General features: G+C 47.8%; 1 protein-coding gene across 1 annotated transcript in view; it reads left to right on the top strand.

Moving 5' to 3' along the window:
* Positions 1-434: 434 nt before the first annotated feature.
* Positions 435-22515, top strand: part of LOC147092776 (uncharacterized) — a 41346-nt gene continuing 19265 nt past the window's right edge. The window contains exons 1-2 of the mRNA XM_085976024.1: positions 435-534; positions 1057-1284. The gene's annotated coding sequence lies outside the window, so the exon portion shown is untranslated. The remainder of the gene's footprint in view (positions 535-1056; positions 1285-22515) is intronic.

Genomic DNA, 22515 nt, shown 5'->3' on the forward strand with positions numbered 1-22515 from the left:
CCTGCAATATTTTTCCTTCAGGTAGTTATGTAGTTCCCTTTTGATGGTGGAAAGCATTTCTTCACAGAAAGGGTGGTGAAAATCTGGAACTCTGTTCCCCCCAACAAGCTGTTGAGGCTGGGGGTGAATTGAAAATGTCAAAACTGAGATTAATAGATGTTTGATGGGCATTAAGGGTTACGGAACCAAGACAGGTCCATTGGGTTAAGACACAGATCAGCCATCGTCCAATTGAATGGTGGAACAGGCTGAATGGCCGCCTCCTGTTGTTTTGTTGCTGTGTATTCCTCCCGCCACTGGTGGCGCTGCAGTGATACAGTCTCGCTCCCTTGCTCTCCCGAGCAAGCGCAGTGCTGTTCCTATGCTCTCCCGCGCAGGTGCAGTACCGCCCCCTTGCACTTCCACGCAGGCGCAGTACTGCTCCCTTTGCTCTCCCGCGCAGGCGCAGTGCCGCTTCCTTGCTGATCCGGGGATGTGCAGTGGGCGGGGTTTGCTGTGTGCCGGACCGGGCGGCGCGGGCCGGTGTGAGTGACGGTAAGAAACAGGATGGTTGCCCGGGTTACAGGGGCCGCGCTCTGTGACTGAGGGAACTCGGCTCCATTCAGCACACGGCCTGACAGCGCGGCTGCTCAGCCCAGAGTTCAGATCACAGCGAGGGAGGGGCTTCACAGAGTCACAGCACTGGCTTGTAACTCCGCAGAGAAACGGAGGGGAGATTCCTGTCAGCATCAGCTTCCGGGGAATGTGCTGAACCGGCTCACAATACAGGGGCTGGTCCAGGGGTGGAGGGCGCGGTGGTTTCAGGCAGTTTGGACACAAAATGGCGCATTTCCGCCTAGAGCAGTGAAACTGGGGGAGTCTCAGGTGGCCGGAATTTACTGTGAGGAAAATCTCCAAACTAAACACACAGCTCCGGAACTGAGAATCTCAGGAAAGGGACAAAATCAAACAAATACTCAGCCTTGAAATGTATTTTTTAGTAAGCAGATAAAATGTCTACATTACATTATTTCAAACTTTCAATATTGTTCTCATTTTCTGCTCTGCCACAATTAGATCACCCGGTGAATGATAGAGTGATTGAGGAAGGTCCACAGCTTGAAGTAAACAGGGATTGTAGACTGAGGAACAACAGCAGGTGAACCAGCACCAGATTGTGAGAACACCAACCAGAGAGAACGCTTCCAATTCAAGGAGCTTCCAGAGAATGACTGGGGAGAAAGGCCAGAGAGAGTCCCATTGACTCAGATACGCACTGGTCCTGGAGATGGACTGGGGAGAAAGGTCAGAGAGATTCCCATTTGTTGCGTTTGCAAAGATAATCCAGAGACCGTAAGCAGAGTTAAGTTCATGCTGCTTTTATAATGGCTGCCACACACACAAGCAATCGAATACCTATACACAATACAATGTGATAACAGCACTATCAAACTCCATGTGCTCAGGCCAAGGCAATCAAGTACCTATTACCAATGTCAGACATAACATTTGTAATGTCCGAGTATAAATAATACACGGACTGCAGGAGAACAATAAAACAGGTATTTACTTGAACAGAGGGTAACTTAAGACTGAAATACAGAAGCCTGCTATGGCTTTATATACAGGGGTGGTCACTGCCGGTACTGCAGTATAGAATCAGTTCTTCTCTTAAAGGCACATACACAACAATTCCTCCCCTTTTAGATAAACAGTACATAACATTCATTTAACAACTAAATAATAACTAATTACAATTACAATTTTCTCTGTACTATATACATCAACTGAAATAATCATTTATAAGTTCAGTCTTTGAAGAGGCTTCCTGATCCTGACTGGATAGCGCCTTTCTCGAGTATCCTGTTCTTGTGGCGGAGTTGATTCTGGCTCATTGTCATTGGTTGGTTCGTCAGCTTCCAATACCACTGCTTCTGAGGTAGGCGCAATCTGTACTTCAGGTTGATTACCAGGTGCACCTGCTCGTGGTATGGGTTTGGCTTGTTCCTGTGACTCCAGAATCTGGTCAGCATGGCGTCTCACGATGCTCTCTCCAACGTCCACTGTGTACATTAGTAGTCCCTGCTGTGTGCATATCATTCCTGGCTGCCATTTTTCTGTTCGGTAGTCGCAGGCCAAGACTGGTTGCCCTATCTGGAAGCTCCTGGTTGGCTTCTCATTTATGTGCTGGAATTGCTTATCCTCAACATCTCGTCTTATGTTTGGTTTGAGCAAATCCAGGCGACCTCTTAGCCTTCGGTTGAAGAACATTATGGCTGGAGCTTTGTTGGTGACTGCATGTGTCGCATTCCGGTAAGCAAACAAGAAATTATCCACCTTGTGTTGTAGTGGTATGTCGTCATTATGCATTGCCTTTATGGCCTTTTTAAAGGTCTGAACAAACCTCTGAGCCAATCCATTTGTGGCTGGATGATATGGGGCAGATGTGTAATGCTTCACCCCATTATTCCTCAGAAACCTGCGGAAATCCTCTGACACAAACTGTGGCCCATTGTCGGAGCAAATCTGTTCTGGCAAGCCATTCCTGGCGAAGATGGTCCGTAGGACTGCAATAGTTTTCTCCGTGGTGGTGGAGGACATTTTGATGACCTCTGGCCATTTCGAATGGGCGTCCACAGCGATTAGGAACATTGAGTCCATAAATGGACCAGCAAAATCAATGTGTACCCGTTGCCATGGAGATGAGGGCCACTCCCATGGATGTAGCAGGGCCTGTGGTGGAGCGTTTTGGACCTTCTGGCATCCTGTGCATCTCTTGGTCATATCCTCGATTGCTTTATCGATTCCCGGCCACCACACAAACGCCCTGGCTAGGCTCTTCATTCTTACCCCTCCCAGATGACCCTCATGAAGCTCATTGAGCACTCTATCTCTTAACTTGGGTGGAATTACCACTCGGGATCCACACATCAAGGTCCCCCGGCACACTGACAGCTGTTCTCTCCTTGGCGAGAATGCTGGCAACAGTGAGTCGCCATGTGCTGGTCATCCCTTCACCGTCAAATCATAGACCCGAGAGAGTGTCGGGTCATTTCGGGTTTCCTTCTCTATACTTGAGTTTGTAACAGGTAGACGTTCGACTATGGTCGCATGGAATATCTCAACAGGGTCCACTGCAGGTGCTTCCTCTAACGTAGGCAACGGTAGGCGCGACAGCCCATCAGCGTTTCCATGCTGTTTCGTACCCTTGTACTCTATGTCGTACTGATGTGCCCCTAGAAAAAGTGACCATCTTTGCAGCCGTTGCACCGTCATCACCGGAACGCCCTTCTTTGTGTTAAAAATGGAGACCAGGGGCTGATGATCAGTCAGTAGGGTGAATTTCTGCCCGTGCAGATAGTGATTGAACTTCTTCACCCCCCCCCCCCCCACACCAGGCTGAGGGCCTCCCTGTCAATCTGGGTGTAGTTACGCTCGGCTGAGGTTAACGAACGCGACGCAAAGGCTATTGGCCTCTCTGAACCGTCAGGGAATTTGTGTGACAGCACCGCTCCGATGCCGTAGGGAGACATAGCACATGTTAACCGAATCGGTAGTGTTGGATTGTAGTGGGCCAATACTTCTTTTGAAGTGATTAGGCATTTACATTTCTGAAAGGCATGCTTACACTCATCACTCCATTTCCATGTTACTCCAGTTTGCAGTAGGGCGTTCAGTGGGTGCAGAATTGTGGATAAATTCGGCAAGAACTTATGGTAGTAGTTCACCAACCCGAGGAACGACCTCAGTTGCGACACATTTTCCGGTGCTGGAGCCTTGACTACAGCCTCAATCTTGTCCGGCGACTTATGCAACCCTTCCTCATCAATCATGTGGCCACAATATGAGATTTGTCTCCTGAAGTACTCGCATTTGGGGCGGTTGGCTCGTAGCCCATATTCCTGTAATCTCGTGAGCACCTGCTCCAGGTTGGCAAGGTGTTCACTGTCATTTTCGCCCGTAACCAGGATGTCGTCCAAATAACACTGGGTCCCCGGGATCCCTTGCAGGACTTGTTCCATCGCCCTCTGCCAAATAGCCGGGGCTGATGCTACCCCTAATACCAGTCGATTGTACTGGTAAAGGCCTTTGTGAGTGTTTATCGTGAGGTATTTCCTAGACGCTTCTTCCACCTCCATTTGTAGATACGCTTGGGCCAGATCAATCTTTTTAAAGCGTTTCCCTCCAGATAGTGAGGCGAAAATATCTTCTATCCGTGGAAGTGGATATTGTACTGTGTGCAGGACTGGGTTCACAGTTACCTTGAAGTCCCCACAGATGCGAACCTTCTTCGGTTCCCCAGGCGTGCTGCTCAATGATTTCTTCATTACAGGAACGATGGGTGTGGCCCACTCGCTCCAGTCCACCTTGGACAGCACACCCGAACGCTCCAGACTCTCCAGCTCTGCTTCAACGGCTGGGCGGATCGCGTAAGGTCTGGCCTTAAAACATTTTGGGTTTGCATTATCTTCGATTTTTATCGTTGCCGTTACTCCTTTTAGAGTCCCAAGTCCTTGTTGGAACACCTCTTTCGCATCAGTTAGAATTTTTGACAGTCGTCCAGGTGTGATGTCATCATCCTTTTTATCAGTCACAGTTAGCGCCTGAATGGAATGCCAATCCAATTGTATTTTTTGGATCCATTCACATCCCAATAATGGTGGTCCTCCATCTGGTAGTATATATAGATACAGTTTCTGTGTTTCCTTGCCGTTGTATTCAACTGGCACCCTTATTTTTCCCCTGGGGTAGACTTTTTGCCCCGTGTATGTCTTCAATACAATGGACGTGTCCTTCAAGGGTATGTGTGAGAATAGCCGCTCATAGTCTCGTCGATTCATGACAGTTAGGGCTGATCCTGTGTCCAATTCCATCTTTACTGGGAACCCTGCTATCATGAGGGTGACCCAAATGGTTCGGTGATCCTCCTTTGCGATCATGTTGTGTAACTTTAGACAACTTAGTCTCCTGCTCCCGGAGTCCTTATCACTCTTCTGATCTTCCGAACTACTGTCTGTCAATTTATTTACTTTCTTGTTCTTTTCCTTAGTAGTTCTTGTAGTGTTGGTTTTCTTTCCCGACCTGCAGACTCTTGCTATGTGTCCCATTTTCCCACATTGCCTGCATACTTTGTCCTTAACCCAGCAGCCCTTCTGATCATGGGTTGTTCTGCCGCAGCGATAGCACTTTTCTGCTCCATACGCCATTTCATTAGCGCTGTATTCCTGTAGCTCCCCGTGCTGCTGCTTCGTAGGATACTGCCACGCTGAAAGCCTGTTCTAGTGTCAGGTCCTTTTCCGAAAGTAGTCGTTTCTGGGTTCCTTCACTCTGGAGCCCGCAGACAAACTTATCCCACAAGGTGTCTGCCAGTCCTGCTCCGAACTGGCAGTGCTTCGATAACTTGCGTAGTTCCGTAAGATAGTTAGCATTCCTCTCATCTTTGTGCTGGTTTCTTTTATGGAACTTGAATCTTTCTGCTATCAGCAGCGGTGTAGGGTTTAGATGTTCCTGTATTAACAATCTCTTCAAAACTTTTCTCCATTGGTTTAGCTGGGGTAATTAAATTCCGCAATAGGCTGTACGTTCTCGCGCCCATCAAATTTAATAATACCGACGCCTTCTTTCCATCGGCCACCTCATTTGCCTTGCAGTACACTTCAATTCTTTCCACATACGTGGTCCAGTCTTCTACCTCGTTGTCGAAAGCAGTGATACTGCCACTCTTCGGCATCTTGAGTGATTTAAAATGGCGCCTCCCGCGCTTTTTCTTCTTCCCCAATGGAATAAAATGGCGCCTCCCGCGCTTTTCCTTCTGCCCCAATGTAATAAATGGCGCATCCCACGCTTTTCCTTCTTCCCCTTGCTGCCACGCTGCTCCTAGCATTCTACAGGGTAATGGCGACGACCCGCGGCTTCGGCGCGTATCACTTTTCCTTCCACGCGTTCTATCCGCTCCACGCTGCCCTGTTCTTGAGCACCGACCGCGCCCTGTGCGCTCCACCCTCTCTCTCTTCCTCCCGACAACGCTGCACGGCCCCTTTGCAGAGCTGCTCGATCGAGCCCAAGCCCGCCACAGTCCGGAAGGGTCAGCACACTACCTGCTACCAGCACGACTTGCTGGAACACCTCGACTGGGGAGCCAGGCCCAGCTCTCCACAGCCTCCCCTGCAACTCTCCGATGGATCCCTGGGCGGTTGCCCGCGGTCGACGCCCGCCGTTCTGACTTCGACCTCCAAGAAGCTTCTCTTCAGGGAAAAGATCCCCGTGAGGTGATGCAGTACTGCAGGTGAGTTCGAACCTGCCCGTCGCCAGTGTAATGTCCGAGTATAAATAATACACGGACTGCAGGAGAACAATAAAACAGGTATTTACTTGAACAGAGGGTAACTTAAGACTGAAATACAGAAGCCTGTTATGGCTTTATATACAGGGGTGGTCACTGCCGGTACTGCAGTACAGAATCAGTTCTTCTCTTAAAGGCACATACACAACAACATTTCCTCTCCCCTCACAGAATTTCAAACATAAAATGTAGTGACAAAGTCCTGTAGGTGGCCAGGGCGAGAACGTGTACGAACAGGCCGAGGTGCGGACTGGTGAAGAGCAGGCTGAAGTGGGGACTGGTGAGGAGCAGGCTGAGGCACGACATCTGCTTGGGGGTTGGCTGGCTGAGCCACATGTGCATCCCGCCACTCTGGGGGTAAGGCTTGGGGATTAGGTCCGTATAATCCCGCATCAGGGGGTGCTGGCACCTTCCGAAGGCGGCTGGCATGCCACCGAGAGCCGTCAGTGAGGCAGAAAGTGGCTGGTCCCAGTTGGCGGCTGATTTGGAGAGGGGAGGACCAGAATGACGCCATCTTATTGTTGCGGTGAGGCCTGCGGACTCTGACCCAATCGGAGACTGAGATGTTGGGCGCCTTGGCCCTCTTTGACTGGTCGAAGCGGAGTTTCATCTTCTCCTGCTGTCTAGCGACTGTGGCTTGAGCCGGTGGAACAGGGCTGTGAGCTAGCGAGGGGCAGAGCCTGCCAAGGGGCAGCATGAGCTCACGGCCTAGCATGAGGGGTGCAGGTGAGACCCCTGTAGTGGAATGCTGGGAGGCTCTGTAGTGCAGCAGTGTGTGGAGGAGGGCCTTGTCAAACGCACACCCATGGGATAGGTGTGCTCTGAGGCCATTTTTTAGTGTCTGGTTAAAACGCTCCACCCCCCCCCATTTGACTCGGGGTGGTATGTGACGGATGCCCTTGCTCTCAAGGTAAGAGGAGAGTTCCGAAGAGACCATTTGGGGGCCATTGTCTGTGGTGATGGCCTTTGGATGCCCCCAGCGGGAGAAGAGGGACTCAAGGATATCAATGATGACCCGAGAGGTGACGGAGCCCACGGCAGTGACCTCTGGCCATTTTGAGTGCAGGTCATAGGTCACCACTAGGAACCGTTGATGGTGGGGGACACCGTGGATCTCCCCACAGACGTCCAGCTGCAGGTGCTCCCAGGGCTGAGAGGGCCAGCCAAGGGGTTGCAGGGGTGGAGGAGCTTGGTGGCCAGTCTTGCCACTTACAAGGCAGGCTGCACAGTCCTTGACCAGGGCCTCGATTTCCCTGTCGATACCCGGCCACCACACTAGGTCTCGGCATCGTTGTTTGAGCTTCACTATGCCCAAGTGGCCCTCATGCGCCATGGATAAAACACGCGCATGAAGGGCACTTGGGACCACAGTGCAGAGCCCATGTGCAACACAGGAGTCATTCCAGCAGGAGAGCTCCTCTTTAACTCTGGAGTAGGCAGACAGTTCCTCAGGCACCTTGCGAGGCCAGCCATCTCTGATGAAGGTGCACAGCTGGGAGAGGGCCGGATCCTGTTCAGAGGCCTCTTTGAGCTCCTGGAGAGAGACTGTGGTTTGGAGAGACATGTGCAGCATCTGGACGATATCCTGTTCCACATGGTCAGACCCGACGAGTGGGCCTGGGGCAGAGACAGTGCGGGAGAGCAGATCTGCAACAACATTGTCACGTCCTGGTTTGAACTGGAGACTGAAATTGTATTGGCGGAGGCGGTCAGACCAGCGGTGTAGACGCAGTGGTCTGTGGCCCATGCCGGATGTCGACATCAGGGCAGTGAGAGCCTGGTGATCGGTTTGCAGGGTGAAGGCACGGCCATACATGTACAGGTGCCACCGCTCACATGCCCAGACGCACGCCAGCGCCTCACGCTCGCCTACTGAGTACTTCTGTTCGGTGGGGCTGAGGGCTCGGGAGGCAAAGACGATTGGTTTCTCCACTCCATTCTGTATCTGCAATAACACCACCCCCACAGCTGCAGCGGACGTGTCGCAGGTGACGAGGGTGGGGCTGGCGACGTCAAAGTGAGCCAACACTGGAGGCGACGTGAGCTGCGATTTGAGGAGGCGAACAGCTTCCGTACAGGCTTGTGACCACACCCAGGGCTCATCCTTTCGCAGGAGCTGGCGCTGTGGGGCTGTGGTGGCTTAGTACTGGGGCAAAAACTTCAGGTAGTACCCAGTCATGCCAAGGAAGGAGGCAACCTGTGCTGCAGAGCTGGGTTCTGGGATACTGTGAATGGCATCCACGTTTGACTGGAGTGGGGATATACCATCAGCCGACAACCGAAACCCCACAAATTCGATCTCTGAAACAGCAAAGACACACTTTTCGCCATTCAGTGTGAGCTTGTGTTTTGCTAGAGCCGTGAAAACTCTGCGAAGGCGTTCGTCGTGAGTGGAGGTCGAGGGCCCATGCACGACGATGTCATCCAGGTAGATGGCCACCCCAGGAATGCCCGCGAGCACAGAGGACATCACCTTTTGGAAGCAGCTGGGTGCAGAGCTAAGTCCAAATGGCATCCTGGTGTACCAAAAGATGCCAGCATGTGTCACAAAAGCAGTGAGGTCCCTGCTGCTGGGGTGGAGGGGAACCTGTAGATAGCCCTGTCGAAGGTCCAGTTTCGAGAACAGGATGGAACCATAGAACTGCGCTGTGAGTTTCTCTGACGTGGGCAGTGGATATTTCTCAGGGATTACGGCCTTATTCACTGCTTGAAGATCGACACAGACGCGTAGACCACCTGACTTTTTCATTGCGACCACCAGGTTGGAGACCCATGGGGAGGCATCAACTGGTTCGATGATGCCAGCTTCCAGTAGCTGCTTTAGTTCAGCTGTGACCCCGTCACGGAGAGCAAGCGGGAGGCGGCGCAGTGGCTGAATGACAGGGGTAACGGTGGAGTCAACCATGGGCTGGTGGGTGAAGGCAGTCAGGCAGCCCAGACCCTCGAAGAGTGCTGGCCATGTTTGGCGCCACGGTGAGGTGACGTGCAGAATCGCAGACCCGCCGGTGTCCAAGAGAGAAAAACCCAGGTCAGTGAAAAGATCCAGTCCCATCAGGTTAGCTCCTTGGCGTGCCACATGAAAACAAAAATCTGGCAAAACTTTTCTTCCATAGCGTACAGTGAGGTTGACTGAGCCCACTAGTCCAATTTTCGAATTACCATACCCGCAAAGGGCAGTGGAGGGTGCAGAGAGTGGCAGGGAGCTGAAAAAGCATTTGAATGTGTCCACATTCAGCAGTGAGACGCTGGCACCGGTATCCAATAACAGCGGGATGCACACATCATTCAGGTTAATTATGCATGACTTGAAAGCCACTACTGGCCCAGAGCTCACGTTGTGAATTATAGGCCAACTGCTTGAGGACTGAGAGTGTTTATCTGTAGCAACAGGGGCAGAGTGGCAGACCTTGGCAAAGTGATTTTATTTTCCACAATTGCGACAGGCTTGGCCGCGCGCGGGGCAATTCTGCGCTCTGGTAGCATGTGAATGAGATCCACAGTTTCCACACTGTTGCCGCGGTAGCGCGCGTTGCTGCCGTCGCGCGAGCATTACCGTGTCAGAGCTGTTGGGGCCGAGGGCACTGTCACTGGGTGTGTGTGCTAGTTTTGCTGCACATTCGGCTGCAGACTCCACTTGAAAGGCAATGTTGACTGCCTGTGACAACGACAGATCGTCGGACTCGAGTAACAGTCTTTCACGCACTCTCACGTTGTTGGTGTGCTCTATTAGTTGATCACGCACCATCTCATCTTGTAGCGCACCGAACTTGCACGAGCTAGCTAACCCCCTCAAATTAGCCACGTATTGATGCACCGACTCGCCGAGGAGTTGGTGACGCTGTCTAAAAATGAATCGCCGCAGGAGGGCACTTTGTGGGGCAGAGAAGTATGTGCTTAACAGAGCCACAGCCACATCATACGTTTGAATTGAGTCTGCTGTGCATAATGTCCCAAGAACACGCTGGCCCTCCGCTCCCAAGCAATGGGATAACAGTGCCTTTTTCTGAGCCGTACTCACAGTTTCTAGTCCAAGAGCAATGAGGTAAGTTTCACAGGACTGTAACCAGCGAACCCATGGGATCGGGGGCTCACCTGGTAGTGCAAGGAAGGGAGGAGGTGGTGGAAGAGCGATTTCAGCCATCCTCATCGCCAAATGTTGCGTTTGCAAAGATAATCCAGAGACTGTACGCAGAGTTCAGTTCATGCTGCTTTTATAATGGCTGCCACACACACACACTCCCAGGCACAAGCAATCGAATACCTATACACAATACAATGATAACAGCACTATCAAACTCCATGTGCTCAGGCCAAGGCAATCGAGTACCTATCACCAATGTCAGACATAACACCATTGACTCAGATACACACTGGTCCTGTAGACAGTACACAATGGTTATAAGGTAAGGCAGGAAATGGTGAGAATGAGACTGGGAGAGTCTGAACACTGAGCACAATTATCCAGCATGAGGCTGTGCACTGGGATGTGAAGCGAGGTCAGTTTCTTTCTCTAAACACACAGTCACAGTGAATCTTCTATGTATTTTAGAGTAAAGGAATTTGATCTGAGGTGGCCCCAGTCTGGGGCAGAGTCCAGCAGATGGACACGTGTCTGTTTATTAGGCGGGGCTGAACTCACACCGACACAATCAGACCTCAGTGTTAAAGTAGCTCAGATCTGGTGACTAATCAAGGGGAAAGATTGAACAGAGAAACTAATTATACTCAATTCGGAGACAAACCTCAAATATCAGCAGGGCATGTGACCAGCAGGTACACAGTATTGTCAGATAGTGATTGCTGAGTACATCTTCATTAACTTTAGACATCCCCAGTGTTTAATACTGGGGACGGTGAAAGACATTAAATGCTGGGTGAGTGTTTGCCTCCTGTTTCATTGGTCACAGACACACGCAATACAGAAGTAGAACAACACCGGTCAAAGCAAGCAGGGAATGTGCTTCCAAAATCAACATCAGATACACAGCTAGCCTCAGATTCCCAGTGTATTCTGAAATGGTAAGAACGCAAACCAAGTGAAACACAGAATATAGTCTGAAATGGGGATGAGTAAAAATATTAGAAATAAAGCAGAAAATGCTGGAAACACTCAGCGGGTCAGGCAGTGTCTGTGGGGAGAGGAAGGTGGGGTTAATGTTTCAGACCCTGAACCTGTTCTCAGGAAAGGTCATTGACCTGAACCGTTAACCCACCGTCCCCTCCCCACAGACACTGCCTGACCTGCTGAGTGTTCCCATCATTTTCAGATTTTATGTTATATTTCCTGCATCTGCAGTATTTTGCTGTTAGTAATATTAGAAGTTGATTTTGATATTAGAAGAAATGTGTGTTTCCTCCCTTGTACAATGTCTGTTATATTCAGGGCAAGACTGTCCAGAGTGCAATAAATTCCTGTCCCCACTCTGCCCCTGCCTCCCCCTCTCTTTCCTCTTCCTCTGCCTACGCCGCACTGACGTAACCCCTGTGCCCGCTGGACACCCAACCCCTCAGGCTGTGAGAGTGACCAGGCTTTCCATTGTAAGTGTTTCCTAGACCGTTCACCCTGCTGATGTGTGGAGATACATGAAAAGCATCAACCAGATGTGTCTGTGGGAGGGATTCTCATGGGTGAGCAGCAGCTGTGGGACAGGTAGAAAGGTAACATTAGCCATTGCCTTCGGTCCTCGCCTCGAGCTGTGTTCCCTAGTCATCGACTCAATCTCTCTCCCTGCCCACTGTCTGAGGCTGAATCAGAGCATCCGCAACCTTGCTGTCGTATTTGACCGTACAATGAGCTTCTGACCACATATCCACTCCATAGCCAGCACCGTCTACTTCCAGCTCTGTAACAGCGCCGGTCTCTGATCCTGCCTCAGTTCATCTGTTGCTGATACCCTCATCCATTCCTTTGTTACCTCTAGACTTGACTGTTCCAAGGCTCTCCTGACCGGCCTCCTCCTTCCACTCTCCATAAACTTGAACTCGTCCAAAAATCTGCTCCGTGTATTCTAACTCTCAACAAGTCCCGTTCACCCATCATCCCTGTGCTCGCTGACCTGTATTGGCTCCGGGTCTGGCATTATATTGATTTTATAATTCTCATCCTTGTTTTCAAACCTCTCCATGGCCTTGCCCCTCCCTATCTTTGTGATCTCCAAGTCCTACATCCCTCCGTAATCCCTGCCCTCCTCCAATTCTGACCTGTGGCACATCTCCGATTTCCTTCTCTCCACCATTGGCGGTCGTGCCTTTAGCTGCAGAGGCCCTAAGCTCTGGAATTCCCTCTTTAAACGTCTCTACCTCTCTCTGCTCCTTTTAAGACGCTCCTTAAAACCTACTTCTTTGTCCAAATGTTGAATAAGAGCGGTGGCAGCAGGCTCGTGTGGACCATAAACACCGGCACAGACCACTTAGGCTGAATAGCCTGTTTCTCTGCTGTTAATTCTATGTAAAACAGGAAGTGACAATACCACATTTTCTGAGACAGTTTGGTACAAAGCGAGCTTTGGTCTTATTCTGTACCCTGCAACAAGCAAACCCCTCCGGTGGAACTGGGAGATTCCAGTCGCCCAGCCAGAGCGCGTGGAATATTCTGTTAAAGTGAAATGAGTTTAACTGTTCCTTTAACATTCAATGAGACTTGTCTATTTCAGAGGAGAGGGTTTGATCAGAGATTCGCCCAGTTTGACATGTGGGTGAAGAGTTAGACATGTGCATCTCCATTTCCAGCCTCCCTTTCCTCAATGTTTTGTCACCTCTCAAATCTCTACCATCTTTTTCACAGCTTCATGTTTGAATCTCTCCAATTGTGTTTCCGCTCCTGCCACAGCCCTGAAATGGCAATAACCAAAGTCCCAATCGACAATTTCTAAGACTGTGACCATCGTAAACTATCTCTCCTCATTCTTCTCGACCTCTGCAGTCTTTGACACGGTTGAGCACAACATCCTCCAACGCTTCGACTCCATTGTCCAGCTCAGTGGGACTGTCCTCACTTGGTTCCACTTTTACCCATCCAATCGTACCCAGAGAATCTCCATCAACAGCTTCTCTTCCCTCTCCTGCACTTAGTTCTGGAGTCCCCCATTGATCTCCCCTCGCCCCCTCCTATTTCTCATCTACATGCTGCCAATTGGAGACATCTGAAGACAAGTGGTCAGCTTTCACATGTATCCTGACAACATTCTGCTCTGCCTCTCCTCCACCTCTCTCGAACCCTCCACTGCCTCTGCTTTCTCACGCTGCTTGAACGACATCCATCTGAGATGAGCTACACATTCCTCCAATTAAACATTGGGAAGACCAAAGACATGGTCTTCGGCAGCTGCCAGGAATTCTGTTCCCTCGCCAATGATTCCCTCCCCGTCCCAATCATTGTCTCAGATTTAAACATACTGTTCGCAACTGCAGCGTTCTATCTGACGCCAAGCTGAGCTTCCGACCCGATATTCTCTCCAGCTCAAAGACCGCCAACTTCCACCTCCGTAACATCAGCCATCTTCGTCCCTGCTTCAACCAATCTGCTGCTGAAACCCTCATCCATAATTTTATCACCTGGAGACTTGAATTTTCCAGTGCTCTCCGGGTCTGCTTTGATCCTTTCACCCTCCGTAAATTTAAATGCATCAAAAACCCTGCTCAGCGATCACCCCCGTCCTTGTGAACCTACATTGACTTCTGGTCCCCCAGCACCTCCAAATTAAAATCTCATCCTCGTTTAAATCCCTTCACGGTCTTGTCCCTTCCAGTCTCTGTAACCTCCTCCAGTCCCACACTCCCCCACCTACAAGATCTCTCTGTTCCTCCGATTCTGGTCTCTTGTGAATTTCAACCTCTCCTCATCCTGATGTTAGCTGTCCCAGCTCTGAAATTCCGTACCTAAACCTCTCTGCCCCCCTCTCTGCCTGTGAGAGCAGCCTAAAACTCACTTCTTTAAGAGCATAAGAAATAAGAGCAGGAGGAGGCCATTTGGCCCTTGGAGCCTGCTCTGTCATTCAATAAGATCATGGCTGTTCTATTACCTCATCTCCATTTTCCTACACTATCCCCATATCCCTTGATTTGCTTAATAATCAAAAATCTTTCGATCTCTGTCTTGAATAAACTCAACGACACAGCCTCCTCCACCCTCTGTGAAGAAATGTCTCCTCATCTCAGTCCTAAATGGCTGACCCCTTATTCTGAGTCTGTGACCCCTGGTTCTATTCTCCCCAGCCAGGGGAAACATTCTCCCTGCATTGACCCAGTCAAGCCCTGTAAGAATTGTGTAGGTTTCAATGAGATCACCTCTCATTCTTCTAAACTCTAGAGAATATAGGCCTAGTCTACTCAATCTCTCCTGATTCGACAATTTCCCCCATCTCATGAACCAGTCTGGTGAACCTTCGTTCCACTCCCTTTAAGGGAGGAAAATGCAGAGGCTCTGACAACCATTTTCTAATCCTCTGTGGCCACAGGTGTGGTGCCAGAGGAGTGGAGAACTATTATGTGGAACCGTTGTTTAAAAAGAGATAGACTGTGTAATTTTAGGCCAGTCAGCCTAACCTCAGCAGTGGGAAAATGATTGGAAAATGTTCTGAGGAACAGGATAAATCTTCATTTAGAAAGACACAGATTACTAAAGGGCTGTCGGCATGGATTTGTTAAGGGGAGGTCGTGTCTGACTAACTTGATTGAATTTTTTGAGGAGGTAACAAGGAGGGTTGATAAGATTTATGCGTTTGATGTAATGTATATGGATTTTAGCAAGGCTTTTGATAAGGTCCCACCTGGCAGACTGGACACGAAGTAAAAGCCCATGGGATCCAAGGCAAAGTGGCAAGTTGGACCCAAAATTGGCTCAGAAGTAGGAAGCAAAGGGTTCTGGCCGATGGGTGTTTTTGTGACTGGAATGCTGTTTCCAGTGGGGTTCTGCAGGGCTCCGTACTAGGTCCCTTGCTTTTTGTGATATATATCAATGATTCAGACTTGAATATAGAGGGTATGATTAAGAAGTTTTGCAGCTGGTACAAAAATTGGCAGTGCGGTGGATAATGAAGAAGAAAGCTGCAGACTGCAGGAAGATATCAATGGACTGGTCAGGTGGGCAGAACAGTGGCAAATGGAATTCTGGAGAAGTGCGAGGTAATGCATTTGGGGAGGGCTAACAAGGCAAGAGAATACACAATAAATGGTAGGACACTGATAAGTGCAGGGGAAAAGAGGGACCTTGGAGTGCATGTCCACAGATCCCTAAAGGTAGCAGGACAGGTAGATAAGGTGGTTGAGAAAGCATATGCCTTTATTAGCCAAGGCATAGAATATAAGAGCAGGGAGGTGATGCTTGATCTGTATAAAATGCTAGTTAGGCCTCAGCTCGAGTACTGCGTGCAGTTCTGGTCACCAGATTACAGGAAAGATGTGATTGCGCTAGCGAGGGTACAGAGGAGATTTATGAGGATGTTTCCTGGACTGGAGAATTTTAGCTATGTGGAAAGATTGGCGAGGTATGGGTTGTTTTCTTTGAGGGGCCTAGATAGAGTGGATAGAAAGGAACTATTTCCCTTAGCAGAAGGGTCATTAATCAGGGGGCATAGATTTAAAGTAATTGGTCATAAGTTTAGAGGGGATTTGAGGAGAGGGTGATGGGGGCCTGGAACTCACTGCCTGAAAGGGTGGTAGAGGCAGAGACCCTCATCACATTTAAACATTACTTGGATATGCATTTGAAGTGCCGTAACCTACAAGACTACGGACCAAGTGCTGGAAAGTGGGATTAGGGAGGATAGCTCTTTGTCGGCCGGCACGGACAAGATGGGCCGAATGGCCTCCTTCTGTGCTGTAAATCTCTATGATTCTGTGGCAAGTATATCCTTCCTTGGGTAAGGAGACCCAAACTGTACACAATACTCCCGGTGTAGTCTCACCAGGGCCCTATATAATTGTAATAAGACGTCTTTACTCTTATAATCAAATCCTCTTGTGATAAAGGCCAACATACCATTTGCCTTCCTAATTGCTTGCTGTACCTACATGTTAACTTTCAGTGATTCGTGTACAAAGACACCCAGGTCCCTCTGAACACCAACATTTCTCAATCTCTCACCATTTAAAAAAACTTTGCTTTTCTATTTTTCCTACCAAAGTGGATAACGTTTCATTTCTCCCCGTTATATTCCATTTGCCAAGTTCTTGCCCACTCACTTAACCTGCCTATTTCACCTTGAAGCCTCCTTGCATCCTCCTCGCAACTTACATTCCCACCCAGCTTTGTATCATCGGCAAATTTGGATATATTACTTTTGTTCGACTCATCCAAATCATTGATGTAGATTGTGAATAGCTGAGGCCCAAGCACTGATCCTTGCAGTACCCCACTAGTTACAGCCTGCCAACCAGAAAATGTCCCGTGTATTCCTACTCTCTGTTTTCTGTCAGTTAACCAATCCTCAATCCATGCTGGTATATTAACCCCATTCCCCAGAGCCCTAATTTTGTTTAATAACCTCTTGTGTGGAACCTTAGTGAATGCCTGCTGAAAATCCAAATACCCCACATCCACTGGTTCCCCCTTATCTATTGTTAGTTACAACCTCAAAACACTAACAGATTTGTAAAACACGAATTCCGTTTCAGAAATCCGTGTTGACTCTGCCCAATCCTATTATTTTCTAAATGCTCTGTTACCATGTCCTTAATAATAGATTCTAGCATTTTCCCTGCTTCTGATGTCAGGTTAACTGGTCTGTAATTCCCCGTTTTCTCTCTCCCTCCTTTCCTAAATAGTGGGGTTACATTTGCTACCTTCCAATCCACGGGAATTGTTCTAGAATCTGGAACTTTAGAAAATGACAACCAGTGCATCTACTATCTCTATAGACACCTCTTTCATAACCCTAGGATGTAGACCATCAGGTCCAGGGGATTTATCGGCTTCCAGTCCGATTAATTTCTCCAGTACAATTTTTTTACTTATACTAATTTCTTTCAGTTCCTCATTCTCGCTAGACCCTTGGTTCTCTACTATTTCCGCGAATTTTTGTATCTCTTGCCCAAAACCTTAAATCTGTGTCCCCTTGTCCTTGTACCATCCATTAGTGGGAACAGCCTTTCCCCGTCTAGCCTATCCAAACCCGTCATAATCTTGTACACCTCTATCACTTCACCCCTCAACCTCCTTTGCTTGAATGAAAACAAATCCAGCTTCTCCAACCTGTCCTTGTAGCTAATATATTATCCTCAACCCCATGAGCCCTTATCTTGCGTAGCAAACTTATATGTGGCACCTTATCAAATGCCTTTTGAAATCCAAATATATTACATCCCCTTTATCTACCCAACGAGTTGCATCCTCAAAAAACACTAAAGTTGTTTAAGCATGATCTCCCTTTCATAAAACCATGTTGACTCTGCCTGATCATATTATGATTTTCTAAGTGCCCTCTTACCCCTCCCTTAATAATGGATTCCAGCATTTTCCTGACCTGAGGCTCACTGGCCTGTAGTTCCCTGCTTTCTCTCTTCCCCCTTTCTTGAATAGTGTGATTACATTTTCTACCTTCCAATCTGCTGGGACTCTTCCAGAATCTAGGGAATTTTGGACGATCACAACCAATGCATCCACTATCTCTGCAGCCACCTCTTTTAGACCCCTAGGATGTAGGCCATCAGGCCCAGGGGATTTGTCGGCTTTTAGTTCCATTAGTTTCTCAAGTACTTTTTCTCTCTACTGATATTAATTACTTTAAGTTCCTGACTCTCATCAGCCCCTTGGTTCCCTGCTATTTTTGGTATGCTATTTGTGTCTTCTACTGTGAACACAGATGCAAAATATTTGTTTGAAGTCTCTGCCATTTCCTTATTTCCCATTATAATTCCTCCTGTCTCGGCCTCTAGGGGACCAATGCTTACTTTTGTTACTCTCTTCATGTTTAGATACTTTTAGAAGCTCCTGCAGTTTTTTTATGTTTCTTGCTAGAATACTCACATTCTGTATTCTCCCTTTTTAACAATTTTTGGCCATCCTTTGCTGGTTAACAGAATAAAACTTCCAAATGCAATTTCAGACGCTACAGGTCTGCTTCTGTAAATAGCATTCAAGTACATTTATCGTTTATTACACGCTTAGGAACAAAACGTTGGAGGTCGATACCATCAGAAACTTGGAATCATACAGCTCAGAATGAGGCCATTCGGCACAACGTGCCTGTACCCGCTCTCTGAAAGAGCAATCCAATGTGTCCCACTCCCCTGCTCTCTCCCCAGAGCACTGCTAATATTCTCCCCTTCGTGTATTTAACTAATTCAGTTTTAAAAGTTACTATTGCCTCTGCTCCCACCACTCTTTCAGACAGTGCATTCCAGATCATAATGGCCCAGAAATTCAGGTCGGGCAAGCCTCCGACCTGCACTTACCTAGCGCGCTGGCCGTTGAGCTGTGGGCCCACGTGGGATTCCGATCCTGGGCCTCCTCCAACTGCCGGCGCGCAGTGCTTGCATATCCCAGGGGCGCAGTTAGTTCGATGCATCCCCTGGGATCACGTGGGCCATGGAGAGCCAATGGTAGCAGGGAAATGCCCATTCATAAAATTGACAGGAAGAGCTGTCAAAACTATAAATACTGTAAGCCCCAAAACATCACTAAAACTTCAAATACATTAAAAAAAAATCACATTTTTAAAATAACTATAAATTACATAAAATAACTATTTTAAACAATAATTTAAATTTTTGGAAAAATTAATTACATTTTCCAACAGGGCTAAAAATAAACTTACATTTGTTTAAAGTATTTAAAAATAATAAACCAGTGGAAAAAATGTTTTAGTTTAAATTAATTCACCTTGTTCTTCTTCTCGTGTCTACACACTGTTCCCTTTGGGGAACAGTATGAAGTAGTGGAAGGATTTCTGGCCGTGTTAAACGCTCCTTCCGTGACCGTATCCCTCTTCATACCAGCCATTAGGGTGGTTAGTCCTATGGCGGGAGGGTTTTATGGGCTCCCACAACCCATATGAGGGGGGGGCCACCCACACCCACGGACGCAAGTATCCCGCTGGATGTCAACCCAGAATTCAGAGCCGGAGTTCTGACTCCACTTGCCGGGACTGTCTGGAGCGGGGTTCGAAACCCTACACCTTTTGGCCCAGCGGCGGGGATGCTACCGCTACACCAAAGGCCCACTCCACTTACCTTGTTAAAAGCAGGCCTTGCGGCTGCTTTTTACATGTGTAACTCCTGGAGACTTACCCTCCCGGAGAAACCTGCAAAAGAAACGTAAGTTCCATGCGCATGCGCTGCCTCTCCGGTGCACGCGTTCGACCTCTGAACCCTTTCCTTTAAGGGAACGGAAGTTTCGGTTCCCCGCACATGCGCAGTGCATGCACGAAACTGGCACTTCCATTGGGCCTACGGGCGAGTACCCCGTGCGTACTCACCCGTGGAGACCTGAATTTCTGGGCCAATAACTCGATACCTAAAAACAATCTCCGCATCTGACCTCTGGCTCTTTTGTCAATTAAACTAAATCTGTGTCCTCTGCTTTCTGACCCTTCTGTCAGTGGATACAGTTGCTCCTTATTTACTCTATTGTAAAACCTGCATGATTTTTAACACCTCTATTAAATCTCACATTAACATTTTCTGCTCCAAGTAGAACAATTCCAGCTCCCCTAGTGTTTCCATGTAGCTGAAGTCCCTCATCTCTGTTGCCGTTCTAGTAAATCTCCTCTCCACCCTCTCCAAGGCCTTGAAAGCCTTCCTAAAGTGCGGTGCCCAGAATTGGACACAATGCTCCAGCTGAGGCCTAACCAGTGTGTGATAATGGCTGAGCATAATATCATTGCGTTTGTACTGTATGGGCTAAACTGTGGCAGATAGAGTTCAACGTGGGAAAGTGTGAGGTCATTCACTTTGGACCTAAAAAAGAGAGATCAGAGTATTTTCTAAATAGTGAGAAGCTAGGAACAGTACAGGAGCAGAGAGAATTAGAGGTCCATGTATACACAGTACTAGAAACTAGTGGAATAAGTTAAAAGGTTAATGGAATGTTAGGCTTTATCTCAGAGGGCTGGAATACAAAAGTTATGGTACAGCTGTACAGAGCTCTGGTTAGAACCGATTTAGAGTTCTGTGTTACATTCTGGGCACCGCACCTCAGGAAAGATATCTTGGATTTGGTGGTGATGCAGCTCAGAGTTAAAAGAGTTAAATTATGAGAAATAACAACAGAAAATGCTGGAAATACTCAGCAGGCCAGGCAGCATCCGTGGAGAGAGAGAAACAGAGTTAACGTTTCAGGTCTGGGACCCTTCATCAGAACTGGAAAAAGCTGGAGATGTAACAGATATTATGAGGACTGATTGCATAGACGAAGCTTGTAATCTCTTGAATATAAAGTGTTAAGGGGTGATCTAATTGAGGTATTTAAGATGATCAAAGGAATTAATAAGATAAAAAGATATAACCTGATTCTTCTGATGGAGGAGGCCAGTACAAGGGGGCATAACCTTAAAAGCAGAGCTGGGCCGTTCAGTGGTGATGTTAGAAAGCGTTTCTTCACACAACGGGTAGTGGAAATCTGGAACACTCGCCCTCAACAGCTGTTGAGGCTGGGGGTCAATTGAAACTTTCAAAACTGTGATTGATAGATTTTTGTTAGGCAATGGTATTTAGGCTTATGGAACCAAGGCGGGTAAATGGAGTTAAGGTAAAGATCAGCCATGATCGAATTGAATGGCAGAACAGGCTCGAGCCAATGAATAGTCTACTGTTCCTACGTTCCTATATTCCTATGTCTCTATTTATAAAGCCAGTGATCCCATATGCTTTTCTAAAAGCTTTATGAACTTGTCCTGCCACTGTAAAAGATTTCTGTATGCATGCCCCCATGTTTGTCTGTTCTTGCACCCCCTTTACTCTTGTACTATTTATTTTATATTGCATCTCCTCATTCTTTCTTCACACTTCACTGCATTAAATTTCACCTGCCATATGTCGGTCCATTTCACCAGACAGTTTATGTCCTCCTGACGACTTCTATTATCCTCCTCAGGGTTTACGACTTTTCCGAGTTTTGTGTCATCTGCAAACTATGAAATGATGCCTTGTACACCCAAGTCCAGGTCATTAATATATATTAAAGAGCAATGCTCATAATACTGACCCCTGGGGATACCAGTATAACTTCTCTCCAGTCTGAAAACCTCGCTTCACCACAACCTTCTGCTTTCTGTCCCTTCCCTAATTTAGTATCCACGCTGACATTGCATCTTTAATGTCATTGGCTTCAATTTTGCCAACAAGTCTATTATGAGGTACTTTGTCAAAAGTCTTCTATAGTTCCATATACACTACATCAACTGTACAACCTTCAACTGTCCGCTCCCTCATTTCATCGAAGAAATGAAACAAGTCAGACTCGATTTGCTTTTAACCAATCTGTTCTGGATGTCGTTTCTTAACCCATGTTCTTCCAAGTGACAAGTAGTTCTGTCTCTGGCTACTGTCTCAATGATTTATCTCCAGAAGTTTCCTGAACACCGGCGCTGGACTGATTCGCCTGTAGTTAATTGGTTTACCACACGCCCCACTTTTAAACAAGGGGGTAACATTTGCAAATCTCCAGTCCTGTGGCACCACTCCCTTATCCAAGGAGGATTCAAAGATTGTGGCCAGAGCCTTACTTCTCTGTAACCCAGGATGCATCCCAGCCAGACCAGTGACTTTTTCACTTTGAGCACTGTCAACTGTTTTAGTACATCCTCTTGGTCTATTTATATCCTGTCCAATTTCTCTACCACCTTCTCCTTTACTGTAACATTGGCAGCATCCTCTTCTTCAGTGAGCACAGAGGCAAGGTAGTCATTTAGTACCTCAGCCATGCCCACTGCATCCACAAGATGATTGCCCTTTTGGTCCTTAATCGTCGCACCTTTCCATTGACTGTCCTTTTAGGCTTTATACGTTTAAGAAAGATTTTAATGTTCCCTATTATATTGCCACTAATCTTTTCTCATTTTGTCTGTGCCCCTCTTAGTTCCTTTCTGATTTCTCCTCGCTGCTCTCTGTATACAGCTTGATTCCCTACTGTGCTTTTGTTGCTGTCGTGTGTTTATTATTCCAGTGTCTGCGAGTGTGAAACAGCAGAAAACTGAATTTTACAAGGTTTCAAACTTGGCTATAATTTAATGCCGGCGAATAACATCAACTAAAGT

Source organism: Somniosus microcephalus, unplaced genomic scaffold (genome assembly GCF_052327205.1).
Source record: "Somniosus microcephalus isolate GS21.2 unplaced genomic scaffold, FLI_Smic_1.0 unresolved_chr2, whole genome shotgun sequence".
NCBI classification, from domain to species: domain Eukaryota; kingdom Metazoa; phylum Chordata; class Chondrichthyes; order Squaliformes; family Somniosidae; genus Somniosus; species Somniosus microcephalus.